Consider the following 21,222-nt stretch of genomic DNA (forward strand, 5'->3'; position numbering starts at 1 on the left):
GTCTGGTTTTGTGTCTGCTTTCTGCTGCTTCTGAGGCTCGCTGGCCCAGTTCTATGCTGGTTTCTGTAGCGGTCGGGGCTGCCCAGCCTGGCACACTCCGCCGCCGCTTTTCGTGGCTCAGAGCCGGCAAACAACAAGAGATTGGATGGATATATGTCATGCCCTTAAGCCAAATACATACCAACCAAGAATACTGTACCCAGCTAAGCACTAATTCATAACTGTGGGAAAAATAAAACCTTCCATTCCAAGGAAAAGTTGCAACTTTACATGGCAACAAAACCAGCAAACTCTCAAAGATGTTCTACACATTGAAAAGCAACACAAATGTGATACAGACAAAGAAATGGCACCAAAAAATCATACCAGCTAAGTACTGCAAGAAATGTCAACCCACAGGCCCTAATGAAAGCTTTTAAAAATGGCAGGAACTAGTAAATATTTTTCAGTCCTATCTCTCAATATCAATGGACTTAACTCTTCAGTTATATGGTATAGACTCTCTAGCTGGATCAAAAAGCAAGATCCATCCTTCTGCTGTCTTCAATAGACACCTTGCTACAAAAAACAAACATTTTTGAAAGTGAGAGGTTGGAATAAAGTTGTTCAAGCTAATGGCTCCCATAAACAGGCTGGAGTTGCTATCCTCATATAAGATAAAATTGATTTCAAACTAAAATTAGTGAGTAAAGACAAAGAAGTTTATTATATACAAATAAAGGGATCTCTCGTCCAGGAGGACATAACCGTCCTAAATATCTGCACATCTAATCTGGGAGCACCAAACTTCATCAAGCAAACTTTACTTTCACTAATACCACACATAGATGAAAACAAAGTGATTGTTGGTGATTTTAACACACCACTTTCACCTATGAACAGCAGATCAATTAGGCAAAAACTCAACAGAGAAACCTCAGAAATGAACAACTGTATAGACGAACTAGATCCAACAGACATCTGCAGATTATTATTTCTTAACAAAATACTGGCCAACCGTCTTCAGAAACTCATCAAAAAATTATACACTATGATAAAACAGGATGCATCACAAGGATGCAAAACAGGTTCAACATAAACAAATCAATTAATATAATTCATCACATCAACAGAAACAAGACAAGAATCACATGATTGTCTCAAAAGGTGCAGAAAAGGCATTTGACAAAATCCAACACCCTTTATGCTAAAAGCTCTAGAGAAACTAGGAATCCATGGAACATTCCTCAGTATAATAAAGACTGTATATTACAATCCCATAGGTGGCATTATACATAATGGCGAAAAACTAAAGTCATTTCCTCTAAAATCAGGAATGAGACAAGAATGCTATTCTCTCCAGTCCTCTTTAACACAGTATTAGAATTCCAAGCTAGAGCAATAAGGCAAGAAACAAGCATAAAGGGGATCCAAATAGGAAAAGAGGAAGTGAAACTTAACCTATTAGCAGATGATACGATTCTGTCTTTAAAGAACCCTATAGACTCCACTCCCAAGTTGCTTGAACTGATTCAAAACTTTGGGAAGGTAGCAGGGTATAAAATTAATCCTCAAAAATCAACTACCTTCCTATATGCCAACAATGAGAGGAATGAGGCAAAAATCAGGAAAGCAACTCCTTTTGTAATAGCCTCAAAGAAAATAAACTACCTAGGAATTAACTAAGAATGTAAAAGAATTTTTGATGAAAACTTTAAAACCTTGAAAAAGGAAATTAAACTAGAACTGAGGAAATGGAAAAACCTCACATGCTCCAGGATTGGAAGAATTCAAATCATGAAAATGGCAATTTTGCCAGGGCTATCTACAAATTCAACTCAATACCCATAAATATCCCAATGTCATTCTTTAAAGAAATAGAAGAGGCAATCCAAAATTTCATATGGAATAAGAAAAGACACCCTATAGCAAAAACAATTCTTAGCAGAAAGAACAATGCAGGAGGAATTTCAATACCAAACTACGGACTCTACTACAGAGCTAGAGTCATCAAAACAGCTTAGTACTGACAAAAGAACAGGCCTGAAGACCAGTGGAATAGAACTGAGGACCCAGATATTAACCCACAGATCTATGGCTACCTAATCTTTGATAAGGGAGCCAAAAAAATAGAATGGAAGAAAAGATAGCCTCTTCAACAAGTGGTGCTGGCAGAACTGACTGAGCACCTGCAGAAAACTAAAGTTGGGTCCTTCTTTTTCACCCTGTACCAGGATTAACTCCAAATGTATCAAAGACATGGAGTTAAAAGCAGATACACTGAAAACTTTACAAGAAGGAATAGGAGATACACTAGGCCTCCTTGGCACAGTTCAAAACTTTCTTAATAAGGACCAGGAAACACAACAAGTCAGAGAAAGTCTTGATAACTGGGATTGCATTAAACTGCAGAGCTTCTGTATGGCAAAGGACATAGCTAGCAAATTAAGTAGAAAGGCTGCAGAGTGGGAGGAATTTTTCATTAACCATACAACGGACAAGGCCTCATATCTAAAACAGATCAACAGTTCAAAAAGTTGAATCACTCCAAAACTAAACTCCAAAGAAACAAACATCCTATTTAAAGATGGGCTAATGACTTAAAGAGAGTTTTCTCTGAAGAAGAAGTAAGAATGGCCTATAGACACATGAAGAAATGCTAGACATCTCTGGCCATAAAAGAAATGCAAATCAAAACAACTCTAAGATTCCACCTCACTCCAGTTAGAATTGCCAGGTTTAAGAAATCTAATAACAACAGATGCTGGAGGGGATGTGGCCAGGACGGATCACTACTACACTACAAACTTGTTCAACCACTATGCAAAACAGTATGGCAGTTCCTCAAAAGACTAAACATACAGCTCCCCTATGACCCAGCAATTCCACTACTTGGCATTTACCCAATCTTCCAGAAATAGGGACATACTAAATCCATTAGCACAATGATGTTCACTGCAGCACTATTTACCATAGCAAAGACATGGAACCAACCCAGATGCCCCTCAGTTGATGAGTGGATCAAGAAGATGTGGTATTTATACACAATGGAATTCTACGCTGCTGTCAGAAAGAATGACATCACCCCATTTAAGGAAATGGAAAGACTTAGAAAAAATCACGTTTAGTGAAGTAAGGCAGACTCAACGGAAGATAGACTCAATGATTCTCCTCATTTGTCATAATCAGTAGAAACCTTGGGCTTTCCTAGCAGAGATTTACAATAGAACAATACCTAGATACATAAGGCCATATAGAATGACACTAAATGAAAGGACCTCCAGGACATAAAACAAAAGCCATATTTTGAGTGATCGTTGTCCTTAATGTACTATGTTATCTCTCATCTCTTTTTCTGTCCCTTAGCTATCTCATATTGTTGCAGTATTTCACCTTGTTATCTGATATATTGTAAATATGTGTATTTGGTTATTTGAAATCGGATAGGGAAGGGGGAAAACCAAGATGAGGGTTGGTGGTGGGGGAAGGAAATGGGGACCACGACATGAAAACGGATATCTATATATGTAAAGTAATGAACCTTCTATCTGGTGAATATAATGTAACCCTTCTATTAATTATAATAAAAATTTTTTAAAAGAAAGAGCCTAAGACAAATAGAAGCAAAGTAACAATAAGAACAAAAACACCCTCTGTCAATTTCTAGAAGTTCATATCCGTGTTTTTTTGAGTGCTCTGGGAAAGACTGAAGTAGCTGAACTTTCAGAGAAGAAAACATGAGATCTCAGAAATTTGCTTTGAGTATGTCTCTTTGGTACAAATGATGACTTAATATTAATTGCACTGTTAAGAATTCCTTTAATTTTATTTAACTAAATTTGATTATTCCATTCTAAATTCACCAACATAGCTAATTATCAAATGGTTCCATTTTCATGACAAATAATTTCTCACAGATAAAAATTTAAGTATATGGCATTAATAAACTCTGATTCTTTAAAAGAATAAAAAGCATAATGTAATTCAATATCAATGCCTTATGTCTATCAATTTAGCTAATCAGAAAGATGAAATAGAAGGGTTGAGGTTCAAAGCAACTCTGGGCTTGAAATTCTATGATACTCTTGTCTCTAGTTAACCACCAGAAACTGGAAATAGAATGGTGGCCGTTCAGTGGTAGAAGGTATTTTGGGGCAAAAAAGTTCAGGCACGGGGCTCAGACCCTTAATTCAAGTCTCAGGACCTTCATGAACATATAAAAATCACCATCTTCCTTTCAGACTCAGATGAGTGTTGTAACACTGATGTCAGAGTAATGTGTGTTTTTAAATAATAAGGGAAGTCTATGACTGAAGAGATCCCACTATGTTAGGGCAGGCTATGCTTCTGGGGTAGTGCATAATAATATTCACCATTTTACCTGGGCTGGTCCCAGATATGCATATGTATTTATATATTTATACAGATAGAAAGAGATAGATAGATAGATAGATAGATTCTATCTGAAAAATAAGCCCCCTCCCTCCACTAAAAAGGCTCAGGAACTGGCTCAAATAGTGGAATGCCTATCTAGCAAGGATACACACATATGTATTATATATATGTATGCATATATGTTTGTGTGTATACATATATGTAAATTTATTTATCCAATGTATGATTGATAGGCAAATTGAATATAGTTCTAGAACACTTCACCTATTTTTTTCCACGGACTTAAATTCCATTGTGAGTTAGAATAAATTCACACCAGAATTCATTTTTATATTAACAATGGTGCCTTTGTTAAATATATGTAACAATAATCCATCCCTTGGGTCTGTAAACATTGACTAGTGACATTGTTAGTTGTTAAAGTTAGCTTTCCATTTCTGTTTGAAGAAATGTTGTTGACTGTTAGTATTATTACTAGCACTAGTAATAGTAGTAGTAATTGTTGTACTAACAGTAAATGAACAAAGTAGTTTCAATTCAACATGTCAGTTTGTGATTCCAATGCATTTGAGCAATATCACCCCCTCCACTGTCTCCCAGTCTCTCCAATTACCATCCATCTTTTCAAGTTGCCTCATTTTCATTTTCATGGATGAACATTGAATAGTATGACTGTTTCTGCCCTCCTTTCACCATTTACCTGCCTCTTGCCTTGATCATATTCACCACTCTTCGACACTTAAAAGAATACACACCAGGATTCAGTAAAGATATTTTCACACCTGCATTTATTGCTGTACTGTTCACCATCATCCAGTTATAGCAACAGTCCAGATGCCTTGCAATAGGTCACTGGATCAAGAATACACACATACACTCAAACACACACACACACACACACACAAACACACACACACACACACAAACACACACACACACATTTTACTTATCTACATAGAAGAATAATCTTATACTGTTTTCAGGGAAATGGATGGACTTGAAAAGAATTATGAATAAGGAAGTAATAAAACTCCTACTCTGAAACACAGCTCATGTTTTCTCTCATATGTCTAAGTTAAATATACTTCTAAACACATATAAAAGCATATATAGGGTCATATACATATATTCAAAAATCAAAGTTTTCTCCTTTTATAAAAAAGAGTTGGGACACGATGAAAGTTCCCTGCCTGAAACTAAGCATTCGGGCATTTTATAATTCTTTCCTTATTGTTGAAAATGTAAACATATTATTGACAATTGACTCTGGGGCTTATGCTAACATCACAGGCACCAAAAATGAATCATCATACAAAAATGCAAAGTTGGATTAGTGAAGATATTTAGGATTTATGTCCAGGTACTTTTTCTCTTTTTTACAATTCTTTTTCTTAGCTGTTTTCAAAAGAATACTCAGAAGTTTCTACATATTAATGCATATAAAGGAAGAAGCATCCAATCTTGTCTGTGCAAGCTTTCTTTATTTCATATGCTATACCAAGTTTCGTATATTATTTCAAGTACATTGAGTTTTTTTTTCATTTTTTCTTACCTGTTTAAATGGTAAATGTTTGTTCATTGTAGAAAAGGCAAATTTATAGGGAATATATAATAAATAAAAACAAAGCACAGTTTCATTTCTCATACTTACTCAATTGGAAATACTATATTTGTGTACATGTCTTATTCTTTTCTATGTGGCTAAATCTAGGAGTGAAATTCTTAGATGAAGGTTGCTTTTCTTTAACAGTGCTGTGTTACCTTCCCCAGGATTAATATTTGGAATACTTTTAAGCCTGCCTTAAATTGCCTGATTTTCACACTCTTGAGTATGCTATAGATTGCTATTACTTTGACTTTTCCTAGTCTGATCTATAATTGTCCTCTGAACATTACTGGTTACTTATGAATTTGATGTTGTAAGAAAATACTTTCTAACTATACGGTGATATGAAAATGACAACTTTTTTCATTCTCTGCTCTTAGTGGATATAATCTGAGGCAATCATGATTGGGATATAATCATCTGTACTCTGTGTGTGTGCGTGTGTGTGTGTGTGTGTGTGTGTGTGCGTGTGTGTGAGCTGGTCCTGGGGCTTGACCTCATAGCTGGTGTCCCTGAGCCTTTTTACTCCAAGGCTAGCACTCTACAACTTGAGCCACAGCTCTATGTCTAGCTTTTTGTTGGTTATTTGGTGGTCAGAGAATCATGGTTTTTCTGTCTGGGTTCGTTTCAATCTGTAATTCTCAGGTCTTAGCCTCTTGAGTATCTAGGATTGGGCTATACATTTCTTTGTAGATTGCTTTAGGAGGTTATTAGTGGTGCCCTAGTCACTTTCTCTTTTCCAGTGATTCTAAAGTGCCTCAGCTTTTTCTTCTGCATATGGAACACAAGCTCAATGTCTTTTTGAGACTGTGTTTTCACATTGCCTTTTGGTGTCATTGTATAGTAGTTTGTGTTCCTATCGGGATAATGTCATGCAATCTGTACCCTGCTCTTTGGCAAAAAAGTTAGATATTGCTGGTTTAAGTACCATTTTTTTATTTGTTAGCATATAAAGGCATAAAATAAAACATTCATTTCAGCTTTAACAATATCTAATTAGTGACATTTCCTTCATCAAACTTCTTATCTTCTTTTTATTGTTGGTAGTCACACTGTTTTATATGTCCCACAAAATGTCTCATCTTTTTTTATTTCTTTTAAATTTCATTATCTTTTTGATGACACAGTAATTTTCTCCCCATCTTTTATCTCTCTTTTGCTGACATCCTCACTTCTTTTTTTCTTTTCTTTTTTACAACTATGCAAGTTATTATCCATTTGTTTTGGTAACTTTTAATGGAAAATTCAATTTCTATGATGTATATGTCAGTATTTTTAGAAGTACTTAATTAAGTTCTTGAAAGGTTAGGTGAGCAGATTAAACAAAAACTATAAATGTGATAAGACAGCTTCCTTGTGGGAATCTATTCAGGAGGATTGCAGGTGAATAGTGACAAATTACATTTAAACTGATATCCTACATTGCCAGTGCCTTCTCAAGAAATCTTGTCTTCCTCAGGTACTTTTCAGAAGACCTGTCATATGATCTTGAAATTTAATGTTTATAAAGCTATTAAAGTAAAACTGTATACATAATCAACAACATAACAGAGACAAATGTCCAAAAGAGCTACGTAGATTTCAGAAAAAAAGTATAAACATCTATGAATAATAGTCAAGTGTATTTGTATTTGCTAACTTTTGTCTCAGAATTTTGGGATCCATCAAAGACATGTTTGACCTATACAATTAGTTATTCAGATTCTCTAAGCTCTTCACTATTATAGAAACATGAACTAATTCAATGGAGAAATAGGAAAATAGCATGTCATTTTTCATTGGCATTACTCTTCCCCAGCTGCCATTCTGTGATCATCATCTTTCCCCTTGTTTGGCTCTTCTCTGTCTTTTTAATTGGGGTTGTACCATTTTGATAAGAAAAATGTAATCACACTTGTCGGTTATATTTGCATATGTAATCATATTTCCCCAAGAAACACACAATTCTTATTAAAATCAAACCAAAAGAGACTAGAAGGAAAAGATGCCTGCCCTTTGTCTCCACTGTCACAATTTAATAAGTTTTGGAAGCTTCGGTGCTTGTGAAATAAAGGCAGTCAGGTAAGTAAGTAAACAGGTAGACGGGAACATGACTGAAAGCAGAGGTGATCTGAAAACAGATGGGAGAATGTTTACTGAGGATGTCATCACCAATAGTGAAACGAGAGCACAAGTGAAGTACAGATTTAACAGCCTGGGTTCTTGGAGTTGGAAAGATTTTGTTTTAAAACATGACTTATCTACTGATCAGTTAGAGCTGCAAAATGCAGGCCATGAGAGTACCTTTCTTTACAGTTTATTATGAGAATAGAATGAAGCATTACATGGAAAGTGCTTATCTTAGTGGCTGATTCACTACTAATAATACATTCATTGAGTACGAGATGTATAAATCATATAAAGGTTTTTCCATGGACCCATTCCATGAATGCTTAATTTATGGCTGTCTTTCTGATGCTTATGCATAATATTAAGTATAAAATATCAGTTATACCAGATGCCCCTTAGTTGATGAGTGGATCAGCAAAGATGTGGTATTTAAACACAATGGAAATCTATGCTGCTGTCAGAAAGAATGACATCGCCCATTAGTAAGGAAATGGAAAGACTTAGAAAAAATCATATTAAGTGAAGTAAGCCAGACTCAAAGGAACATAGGCTCAATGGTTTCTCTCATTTGTCATAATCAGTAGAAACCTTGGGATCTCCTAGCAGAGATTTGCAATAGAACAAAACCTAGATACATATGGTCATATAGGATGGCACTAAGTGAAAGGACCTCCAGGATATAGAAATAAAAGCCATATAATGACTGATTGTTGTCCTTAATGTACCATGTTATCTCTCATCTCTTTTGCTGTTGCTTGGTTATCTCATATGATTACAGTATACCGTGTTATTTGATATATTGTATATATGTATATTTAGTTATTTGAAATTGGATAGGGAAGGGCAGAAAACAAGATGAGGGGTGGGGGTAGAGGGAGGGAAATGGGGACCAAGATATGAGAAAGCGTATCAATCTATGTGAAGTAATGTACCTTCCATATGGTGAATATAATGTAACCCTTCTATTAATTACAATAAAAAATAAATGAAAAATAACAGTTATAGGTGTCAAAATTATCATCTGCCTGATATATGCATATGTGTGCATGAAATTATATTTATAAAAACATGTATGCATGTACATGTGTGTGCATTTGTGTATATGTATATGATGTAAATATTCACATGTTTATGCCTATATGTATATTTATAGAAAAATAAGAGCAGGAAAAATTGAATTTCTCTAAAATAATACAAAGATAACCACTCAGAAATCCTTCAGTGTAGGGGACAACAAGATGATGAGATGAAAACCAAGGGTGAACTAATGTACCAGTGATATTCACAAGACAATATATTGGAAATGAACTTTACAACACGGGCGGGGTGGGGCAGCAAAAGTGGGAAGGGGTAACAATGTTTAAGTAGTAATGTACTTGCTATCTTATAAATGTAACTGTAACCTCTCCATACATCACTCTGACAATAAAATAAAATTTATTAATAAAAATAATTCATTTACAATAAATGATGCACTTGTGCCTTTGAAAAGAAACCTTGTACTTTCAGGTATTTCACTGTGCTTGTCATTGCATGCTATCTAATTTAGTCACAGACTTCAATGACTAAGGTGATTTTATTATTTGTATTTTCTTTGCAGAAAACATAAAGCTTAGAAATCACAAGAAGACTTTCACAATACTGAGTCGCCATGTGGTGAACTTTAGATTTGAGCACAACTTTAAATGAAATTACCTTTTCTTCTACCAGCATCCCATTAAAAAATACCTGAGTGAAGAAATCCCCAAGCGTTCCAAGAACTTAGTCTAAGAAATATATCACAAACAGATTTCTTTGAGAGGCCTTTGCATAACTTAAAAGTCATATAAATTCTGAATTCTACTCATAATTTTTCCATGTTTATTATAGTTAGAAATAGTGGTTCTCCTGACCCATTTCTTAAGGGTTTCATCATGTTCCTACCCACAATCCAACTTGATGATGTAAAAACTACCAGGAATGGTAATGTGAATTTTTTTGAGGACAGGGTCTGTAAAAAGGAATTGAGATGAGATCGTTGTGTAGCTCAATAGTTACCTTTTTTCTCCAATGAATAGAATACAGACATAGACTAAGAGAAAAATATAGAAAGAGCCTCATGAAGGTTATCAGCTCCAAGACAGGGAGAGAAGCCTTCAGAGAAACCAACCTTTGTGCCACCTCGATGTGGAATTTCTGGCCTCCAGAATGGTGAGGAAATCCTTTTGACTAAAGTTGCTGTGGTCTGGAGTAACTAGCTGTGATAGTCCTAACATACTAATAAAATGTACTTGGTAAAAAATACTCAAGAAAGATGACCTGCATTTGTCCTATATCCTCAATCATATCTTCTCAAAATATTTGAGATTGAAAACAGAGGGACACATGCTGACTTCCTGAGAAACAACTCTTGGAGTAGAAACAGGAAAGCCTTTCTTTCTTTCTTCTTTTAAATTTTAAGGCATTATTCGATATACTCATTAAGTATCCATGCTAATTCTCCACTGATATGTCTGATTCCTTAGTACAGAAACTGAGGCTACCATTATTAGAAAGCTGAATTTATTCCTAAGCCAATGCCTTGCTGCTTGTGTCAAGTTTAAGAGAATGACCTTCAGTGTTGCTACCAATCACGTGAGTTTAGAATGGTGGCCAAAAACAGGAGTTAAGGATGGAAGCCAATGCCATATTCCTAATGACAGCCTTACGCTTGGATATAGAACAATAGAGCTTCGGTCTGCTTTAATGATATTATTTTAATTACCATCAGAACAGGCCTTTCATCCAATAATTTAATTGTATTTTGATTCAGATGACTGTAATGAGCACATACTCCTGCCTTTTGTCAAAGCAGCCTGGATTTAGTGGTGACAAAGAAGAAACTTATAAATGGAAACACGGTGCATAGAAGTCCAGTTATGAATTGAAATAAGTGGTATTAAGAAATTGAGTGAAATGTTAGAGCAACAGATAGGAGAGATTCTCTATTTGGATTTTTTTAACAACTAAGCACACAAAATATAGGTGAAAATTGATCAGTGCCTCTCTATATAGTGGAATAAAAACCCTAAAACTTTTTTTTACCAACTTGGGAAATCATTCAGAATATAACAATTAATTTATTGATTTTACATCCTCAGAAATATCAAGAAGAATTGTCTAGCATGAGCCTAGACCTTGGACTTACTAAAATCAATAGGTATATCTCAGGTTAATCAATTTATTGATGCTTATCTCAATGAGAAGTAAGTACATGAATAATTCCCCTGTGGACAAAATTTCAGCCCAGAAATTTTATCATCTTGAACTTAGTTTTACTTCCCTAAGAATGTTTTTGTCCCTCCTGATTTCATATGATCTGCCATGTTCAAAAGAATTTATAATTAATTTCTATGAAATATTTTAGATTTTTGCATCTCATAATTTAAATTGATTAAAGCAGATAAATCCAAAGTAAACTCATCATAATGAAATTTTAAGCCGGTATATAGAAATTACCTACAGCCATGAATGGTAATCATGGATTATTTTTTCTGAAGGAATTATCTCATGTTTTTTTTTAAGAAAGTACAAAGAACTGTGATAAATAGATGCAAAATCTCCTAAAATAATTCTTTGGTGTGGCAATGATCAATTAAATAATTGTGGTAGGGTAGAAAGTATGCATCACATGTAAACAAAGAATTTAAGCCAATGTTACACTGTAATGAAGAGCAACAGATCAGTACTGCAAGTAATTCACCCATTTGTTAGCTGGACTAATCATTCCTCCTTTGCAGTGAGTGTTTACCTTCATCAAGAACAACTTTGCCTCTCTTGACATCTATTTCACTTGTTTTGCCCAAATACTTGTATTTTTCTATAAAAGGCAACCCAGGGAATTCATTGACTGTTTTACACTTTCTTCTTAGAACTAAGATCTGTACTGTATTGTTTAAAAGTACTTCTGACACAACGGACACACTCATATATACATCATAAATTGGATTTTTTTGCAAGTCCTGGGGCTTGAACTCAGGGCCTGAGCACTGTCCTTGGACTTTCTCAAGGCTAGAGCTCTACCACTTCAGCCTCAACACCACTTCCATTTTTTTTTTCTATGTATGTGGTACCGAGGAATCAAACTTGGTCTTCGTTCATGCTAGGCAAGCACTCTACCACTAGGCCAAACTCCTGGCCCCATGAGTTGGATTTTTAAACACTTTTTGCCATAGCTAGTGGCCTCAAATGACAGCTGTAAGGTATCCATCACAATACTCCTACTAAAGGCTTTTTTACTGACTGATGTTAACTGGTGAGATAACAAAGTCACAATTTATAAAGGAGAATCACTTTTAAGAGGTCTTGGATACCTCATCAAAGCTTGCAGATGAGGCCAATGGGTTTGTCATTTGATTATAGTTTTCAGATTATGCCCATGAATATACCTACCAAATAGTCTACAAGGCCTCAAGTCTGTCATGGTTTTATTCCTCTCATCTGTTAAGGCTAAAACAGGACTACCTTCTTCTCTCACCTCTTGTCTCTTGGCATTTTGGTTGAAGTTACAGAGATTCAACTGTTGACTTAACTGCCTGATTCCTGGTGCTATTATTTATTGATTTTGCTATTAGTTTTATTGAATTTGGTTTTGTACTGTTTCACCTTCCTTTCCCCTCCCTCTCTTTTCATGTTTTTCTCTCTATATCCCTTCTTCCCTTCCTTCATTTACATGCTTCCCTCCCTCTCGCATTTTTTTTATTTTTTGCTCTATCTCTCTCTTCCTTTCTTCCTTTCTCTCTCTCACAACCTCTATATCTCTCCTTCCTTCCTTCCTTCCTTCCTTCCTTCCTTCCTTCCTTCCTCCCTCCCTCCCTCCCTCCCTTCTTTCCTTCCTCCTTTCCTTCCTTCCTCTCTCTTTCTCTCTCTCTCTTTTTCTTTTTTTGCCAGTTCTGGATTTGAGCTCAGGGCTTGAGTACTGTCCTTGGACTTCTCAAGGCTAGAGCTCTACCACTTGAGCCTCAGCACCACTTCTGGCTTTTTTTTTGTTATGTATATGGTACTGAGGAATCGAGCCTGGGTCTTCATGCATGCTAGGCAAGCACTCTACCACTAGGCCAAACTCCTGGCCCCTTCCTTCCTTCCTCCCTCCCTTCCTTCCTTCCTTCCTTCCTTCCTTCCTTCCTTCCTTCCTTCCTTCCTTCCTTCTTTTCTATCTTTGTTTTCTTCCTTTTATTCTTCCTTTCTTTCTTCTTTCTTTCCTTTCTTCATTCTGTTTGTTGGCTCTGGTGTTTGAACTCAAGTCCTGGACACTGTACCAGAGCTTTTGTTCTCAAAGCTAGCCTCTACCCCTTAAGCCACAGCTACACTTCTATCTTTTTGGTTACTTGGAGATAATAGTGCCTTGAACAACCCTGCCAAAGTTGACTTCTAACTGAGATCTTCAAATCTCAGCTTCCTCCTGAGTAGCTAGCATTAAAGGAGGGAGCCACTGGCATTCAGCTCAACACTTGTTAAGAGGACAGATATTTGCAGAGGGCTTCCTGGGTCCTTTGAACAGGGCCAGGGATGAATAAGTCAACCCTGAGATCCCAGCTGAGATAGGATGACCTGACAGAAATACCATTGTTAAGGGAGTTGGTGAAGCACAAAGGTCAGGTGATGGCATCTGCATTGAAATCCAATTATGAATTGGCTTGATGCAGGAAAGAGAGCCCTCGAACATGAGCACTCAGTGTGGCTGACACTGCAGAAGACAGGGTCTGGAAAAAGGGTATGGAATCCAGATGTTTCCAGCCCTACATCACAGAGCTCCTGGCATGGTCTTGAGATGCTGGGCACACACACTCCATAGCAAACACCTCTGCAGGCCACACCAGATTACCCTCTCACACTGGTGTGTGTGTGTGTGTGTGTGTGTGTGTGTGTGTGTGTGTGTGTGTGTACCAAATATAACTGTTAATCAAGAAACAGCCCAAACAGCCAGGTGTTGGCCACGCACATTTTAATCCTAACAACTCAGATCAGAGAGGAAAGTCTAAAGATCATAGTTCAGAGACAATCTGGGGAGAAAAGTCCATGAGTCTTTTGCACCAACACTCCTGCTTTGAATCAGGATCCTCAGATATTGACCTCCTGAGTAGCTAGTATTACAAGCTTGAGCCACTACTGCTGATTACTCCACTTTTTAGTGTCGTAGTGCTAGTGTATACTCAGCTTAGTTAGTTATCATAAGCTCGCCCATAACTTATCTGCAACAACAGCAAAGGTCTTTGTCACTTCAAATTTTTGTTAGAATGTGTGCTGTATATTTGGTAACTATAACAAAATACATAGCATAAACATTTAAAGACCAGCCCATGGGATAGTTATACCAAAAATTAGGGCAAGCCTTCTACTTTAATTAATCATCTCTGGAAAAAATCCTTAAGGACATTCCTACAAGTGTGCTTTACCAATCCCTTAAGGCATTTCCTAGTTCAATTAAGGTGACTATAAAGATTAACCATCAGCATTTGAAATAGACTGTGATAGTTTTTATTTAATTGATTTCTCTTCTAAATTGTAAAAAGAAAACTTCAGGCAAAGATTTATTTTGCTTTTAATTGCACAAATTGTAATAGGTATGAAATATATGGTGAAGCACTTAAAATATGAATCCAGTGACTTGATAAAACACATTTGGGAGTAAAATTTTTTTAAATAGCAATATTTATGTTCTTAAGTATTTAGATTTACTTTTTCCTTAGCCATTTATTTGTCAGTATTTTCTTTTTTTAATTTTTTATTGTAATTAATAAAAGGGTTACATGATATTTGCCAGGTAGAAGGTGCATTAATTCACATACGTTGATACCCTTTCACATGTCTTGGTACCCATTACCCTCCCCCCTCGTCAGTATTTTCTTTTTTCCACAAAATAAACAGCTTGCTGCTATTTTGTTTATGAAATCACCACAATTTTTCAAGTATATGTTTATCTATACTTTATTGAATGTTTGTCTTTAATATATGTTTTAGTATTTGAATTTGTTTTCAAACTCAAAGAGTTCAGGAATTCTGTCCATTTTTGTCAGTATGAGTTCCATAAATTTTAGAGTAGAAGAGAAAATGGGACACAGCAAATATTTAATAGGTGTCTCCAAACAGAATGGAATACCAGTGATAGTACAATAGAAAGGAGAAAGAAAGGGGGTAAGCAAGACAGAGAAAGATTGAGGGAAAGAAGGACACGTTTATGTTCCTATTGTGTTCTGACTGCTTATTCTCCATAATAAATGGCCATGTAAATTCCACGGAAGGAAAAGAGACACAAAAAGATTAACTGAATTTGTTAGGGTCATACCCATGTGGTATAATTGAGTTCTGAATTCAAACCAACCAATTATGCCCTATTTTACTTAGAAAACTCATACCATTTTTTCACATTGTTCAGTTTACTGAAGACAAATTTTTTTCCTGGACAGTAAGCATTTATCACAATAGTTTTCTATTGCCATAGTGATACAATGTTGTGCAATTCGCAAAGCCATTTGTAAAAGACAAATTTGGAGAAGTCCAAACAGATTGTATTTTTTTTCTAGTCCTTGGCTTGGACTCAGACCCTGAGCACTGTCCTTGAGTTCTCAAGGCTAGAGCTCTACCACCTGAAACCTCAGCACCATTTTTGTCTTTTTTCTATGTATGTGGTACCAAGGCATTGAACCTGGGTCTTCGTGCACTAGAACAAACTCCAGCCACAGATAGTATTATTTTTGCTGGTACTGAATCTTGAATTTAGGAACTAGGCACTGTTCTTGAGCTTTCTCAAGGCTAGCATGCTACCATTTAAGCCAAAGTGCCAACTTTGCCTTTTTCTGTGTATGTGGTATCAAGGAATCAGGGCTTCAGGCATGTCAGGCACACACTCTACCACTAGTCCACACTTCAGGCTAGACTGTCTTTATTCTTGAGTGCAGAGGCAGGGACTGCAATCCTTGGAAACCTGCCAGTCTTCTGCTCTGTGTGTTGTATCCTTACTTACACAACAATATTACATGATACTCCATTCAGAATTTTCAGAAGTTTGAAAAGTATAATATGACCAGCGATCAGATATAAAATATGTAGTAGTAAAGAAATAAGGCAATGCTGTGTTCTCAAAATCAAAAAATCTTAAGTGTTTGTTTCATGGTTAAACATAAGATTTTTTCTTTTCTTTTTTTATCATCAGGATAATGTATAGAGGGTTATAGTTACATTCACCAGATAGTAGGCGCATTAACTTCTCACACAATGATACACCTTTTTGTCCCCGTTTTCCTCTCTCCCCATCCCCTCCCAATAATCTTGTTTTCCCCTTCCCTTTTCTATTTCAATAAACACATAAACATATATACAATATACCAGGCAACAAAGTCAGATAGAGTAACAATATGAGATTGACCAAAGGGCAACAAAAGAGAAGAGAAATAACAGTACATTAGGTACAAAAATCACACAAGATAAAGCTCTTGTTTCATATCCTAGAGATCCTTTCATTTAGTCTCATCCTGACAGCATAGAATTCCATTGTGTATCTTGTTGATCCACTCACTCATCAACTGAGGGGCATCTGGGTTGGTTCCATATCTTTGCTATGGTAAATAGTGCTGCAGTGAACATCATTGTGCTAGTGGATTTAGTATGTCCTTGTTTCTGGATGATTGGGTAAATGCCAAGTAGTGGAATTGCTGGGTCATAGGGGAGCTGTATGTTTAGTCTTTTGAGGAACTGCCACACTGCTTTCCATAGTGGTTGAATGAGTTTACATTCCCACCAACAGTGTAGTTTTGTTCTCTCTGGCCACATCCCCACCAGCATTAGATTCTTGTTATTAGATTTCTTGATCATGGCCATTATAACTGGAGTGAGGTGAATTCTTAGAGTTGTTTTGATTTGCATTTCTTTTATGGCCAGAGATGTCGAGTATTTCTTCATGTGTCTATAGGCCATTCTCATTTCTTCTTCAGAGAAGACTCTCTTTAAGTCTTTGGCCCATCTTTTAATGGGATGGTTGTTTCTTTGGAGATTAGTTTTGGAGGGATTCAATTTTTTGAACTGTTGATCTATTTTAGATATGAGGCCTTTGTTGTATGGTTAGTTCTAGTTAGTTTGCTAGCTCTATCCTTTGCCATATCCTTTGCCATACAGAAGCTCTGCAGTTTAATGCAGTCCCACTTATGCAGACTTTCTGTGTGTTGTTCTTAATGTACTATGTTACTTCTTATCTCTTTGTTTGTCCCTTGGTTAATCTCATACTGCTACAGTATCTGACTTAGTTCCTGGCATATTGTATATACCTTTGTTTGTTTATTTGAAAGGGAAGGGGGGAAAACAAGGTGGAGGGAGGGGATCAGAGGAGGGAAATGGGGACAAAAGCATGAGAAGGTTTATCAATGTGTGTGAAGTAATGCTTCTTCTATCTGGCAAATATAACTCTAACCCCTCTATTAATTACAATGAAAATATATGAAAAGAAAAAAAGATGGGCTAAAGACTTAAAGAGAGACTCTTCAAAATAATAGGAATTTAAACCCAATTTGTTCTGTTTACTAATTATATCTGGGATATATTCCTATATGATTAAAATGAAAATGGTATCTTGTTATACGAGATGTTGTGGGATATTATATTTCTGCAATCATTTGTTTAATCTATCCATGTATGTTTGTATCTGAGATCAATTCCACAATCCGTGTCTTGGAAAACTTGGATGGAGAATTGGTAGAATGTGTTTAGTAGAAAAGTGTCAGAAAGGGCAAGAGGATCTTGAGTGGGCACAGCAAATGCCAAGTCTTCCTTGGCTAGGTTTCTAGTTCCAGTATCACTAGTTCACAGTCATAACAAAAAGAAAAAAATACTTAAAAATCTATAAATATATTCAGCCTGAACATCCAACTGATTTAAAAATCTTTTGATGATTTAAAGCATAGCTCCAGACATCAGAAATGAAATCTCAATCTGCCCCATTTAAATGTTAAATAACTATATTTTAGTATTAATACAAATAATATTTTATTCATTACACATAGCACAGAGATCAGGGTTCATTCATTAAACACAGCTAGGACAGGCTGATTGTGTCCCACAGATGGGATGAAGGGAGAAAAATGAATGTCATCATTTTTAGTGCGTGAAATAAGAAATGAAAGCAATTTGTGTGGACAATGACTCAGTCTAAGTCACTACTACGATTTCTTTGTTTCAATGCACAGTTGATTGGAATTGCTATACCTTGGCCTTTATTTCTTCCCCAGCCAAGCAGTTATCCTTTCTTATCTCCAAGTGTACCCTGTGTTGTTTTGTCCACATCTTCCATTTTACTGGGATTTTTGCAGAAGTGGAAATATGTGGCTAATGAAGTTGCTAAGTTTTTCCTTGTTCTGCTTGTGAGGAGTTTCCAAACTGCATTCTTAGCTTTGTTTATCATATGTAACAAATATGTGATAGAATAAATGAAGATTCACATGCCTTAAAGTATCTGCCCTTGGAAGCATTTATTTAAATAATGGTCACACTGATAGATTTTACTACAGTAATTCAAGGCTAACAATGGGTGTGTCTATAGTGGCTAGACTTAGCTCGTTTTACACACTCCTGGCACATTTTTCTACGCTCCTGTAACATTAACCCAGGTATAATTTCAGTAATTATTTGTTTAGTTTATGTATCTTCCATAAACTGCAAGTCCTACCATCCACAGTGAAACAGTGTATGGGAAAAATATATAGGCTGAATGATTTAATAGTTCAATGGATATGGATGAGTTGGAAAGAACATATGATCCTTCCTAGATATAACCAAAGGAAGCCTTGTTTTTATTGCTTATCTATCAACATTTAATCATTGTTACGTTTCTATTTGGAATTGCTACAGGGACCTCAAGTGTGGGGAGGCAAAATTAAATATATTACCTTGAGTCTTATCACCAGCCTCCTCCTTGGTCCCTTCCCTTCAGAAAGGGACCATTAGGTATCCACATCAAAACCTAGGTGTTCTCATTCTTGTTCACATTTTATTAACTCTCAACCTACTTTTTATTGATTCTACTTCTCTTTTCAAATTAAATTTCTCTCCCATCCTGAATCATCTGACAATAGACCTGTGATAATAAATTTTGAGTTCAACTAGTCTGGGTCACTGTAGCCAAATATTTGATCCAGCATCTTACATTCTCTTCTATGAAGATGCCTTGTAGAAATGACTAACATTTAAATCAACAGACTCTGAGTGAACTACCCTCCATACTACATTATGCAATCAGCTGAATATCTTCAGGAAAAGATTGACCTCTCCCAGGAGGGGAAATTATATCAGCAGATTGTCTTTGGACTTGTATTCAACTTCAGGTTTTTCCCAGCATTCTAACCTCTCTACCTATCCTTGCATTTGCCTGTTTCCCATATCCCTTGTGTATATTCTTTAAAATCACTGTCTCTTTATCTCTTTACACACATACACCACACACACACACACACACACACACACGCACGCACGCACAGGGGAAGCCTTACTAATAGATTGTGTTTGTGTGTTTAGTTATCTGAGTTACTGTCCTCTGGAACTACCTTTACCCACAAGATTTCTACTTAACTACTATAATATTTTTTCCATAGACACAGTTCTCTAAGTATGACTTTAGGAATGCAATGTATGGGTTATTGCTGAATTCCTTGATAGTCAAATGCAATATAAAGTTACAATATATTTATCAATTCCTATTAAAACCTCTTATGCAAAAAAATAGCATTTGTCTTTATCATCATTTTGGGATCAAAATTTGTGTTAGGAGATAGAGCGTGGAGCTGTAAGGTAGATTCCCTTTCCTCAAATTATCCCTCATTCCTACTTCAGCCTCTTCCATTCTGCATTTTTGTGATTGACATTTTAAGTGTAAGTATTACATTTTATATTTATCTTCTCAAATTCTTTTTACTCAGTCCTTCATTACTCATAATGAAAAAGAACTCTGATATTTTAAAATCACTTTTCAGTGATTTGATTCAAATATCTAATTATCTCTCTGAACTGACAGGCATCTTTTCTATGTCTACCTTTATTATTTTTTTAACTGAAATTGGAACAAAAGCTCATAACTGGTGGAGAATAATTGTTGAACTGACACATATCCACATAATTTACAAAAATCCTCTCCACATCTATCTTGTTCACAAAGACATTAATGGAACAGTACATTAAATGCCTCATTGAAATGCAGATTCACTGTTTATGTAATTTAATTAATCTGCTACAATTTATTCTTAGTAAACTTAAAGTGGCTCTTGGTGATTGCCTCTTCCTATTCTAGGTGTTCAGGAGCCATCTGTCTAATTATATGTCTTCAAAATTTGCTGGGAATTGATGGGATGTTTCATGATCTGTAATTTTGGTATGCACATTTTAATTTTACATAGGAATCAGGAAACTCTGACCTCTGCATCATTTTCTACCACTCTTCCAGTCACCGTGATTATCTAGACACTGCTTACATTAGTGCTGAAATTGTAAGGGAAAATGATCATCAATTGTGTCTAAAAAATATTTCAGACCATCAACTGCACACAAGTTTACTTGGCCAGAATGCAGGAGGATTATCTATATATTATGTCTGTAAACTCTTCACATTTTCACTTTCCTTTCTTATTTTCATCTACAAATAACGTTTCTATGTTTCCTATGCAAAAATAGATAATGACTAATGTCAAATTCATACATACATACATACATCCTATTTCAGAAGGTTGTTATTTTTAGATTGATATCTCTTACTTTACAGTATACACTGAAAAGGACTTTCTTTCATATTGTTAATGTTTATATATCAGAATTAGTTGGAAATTTCTGAATGCCCCATTGGTGACAAGAGAGAAAACATAGGAAATACTTTTTCTTCCATTTTTTTTGGCCATCCTGGGCTTGAACTCAGGACCTGGGCTAGTGCTTTACCACTTGAGCCACAGCACCACTTCTGGCTTTTTTTCTGGGCATGTGATACCAAGGAATTGAAACTAGGGCTTGGTGAATGCTAGACGAGCACTCTACCACTAGGCCACGCTCCAGGCTCCTGACTGCATACTTTTTCTTATGTAGAGTATACAAAGATTTTTCTATTCACTGACACTTAAATTTACTCTTATTATTTGCTTATAATGGGA

The sequence above is a fragment of the Megascapheus bottae genome, chromosome 14 (assembly GCF_031878675.1).
Source record: "Megascapheus bottae isolate mThoBot1 chromosome 14, mThoBot2.hap1, whole genome shotgun sequence".
NCBI classification, from domain to species: Eukaryota; Metazoa; Chordata; class Mammalia; order Rodentia; family Geomyidae; genus Megascapheus; species Megascapheus bottae.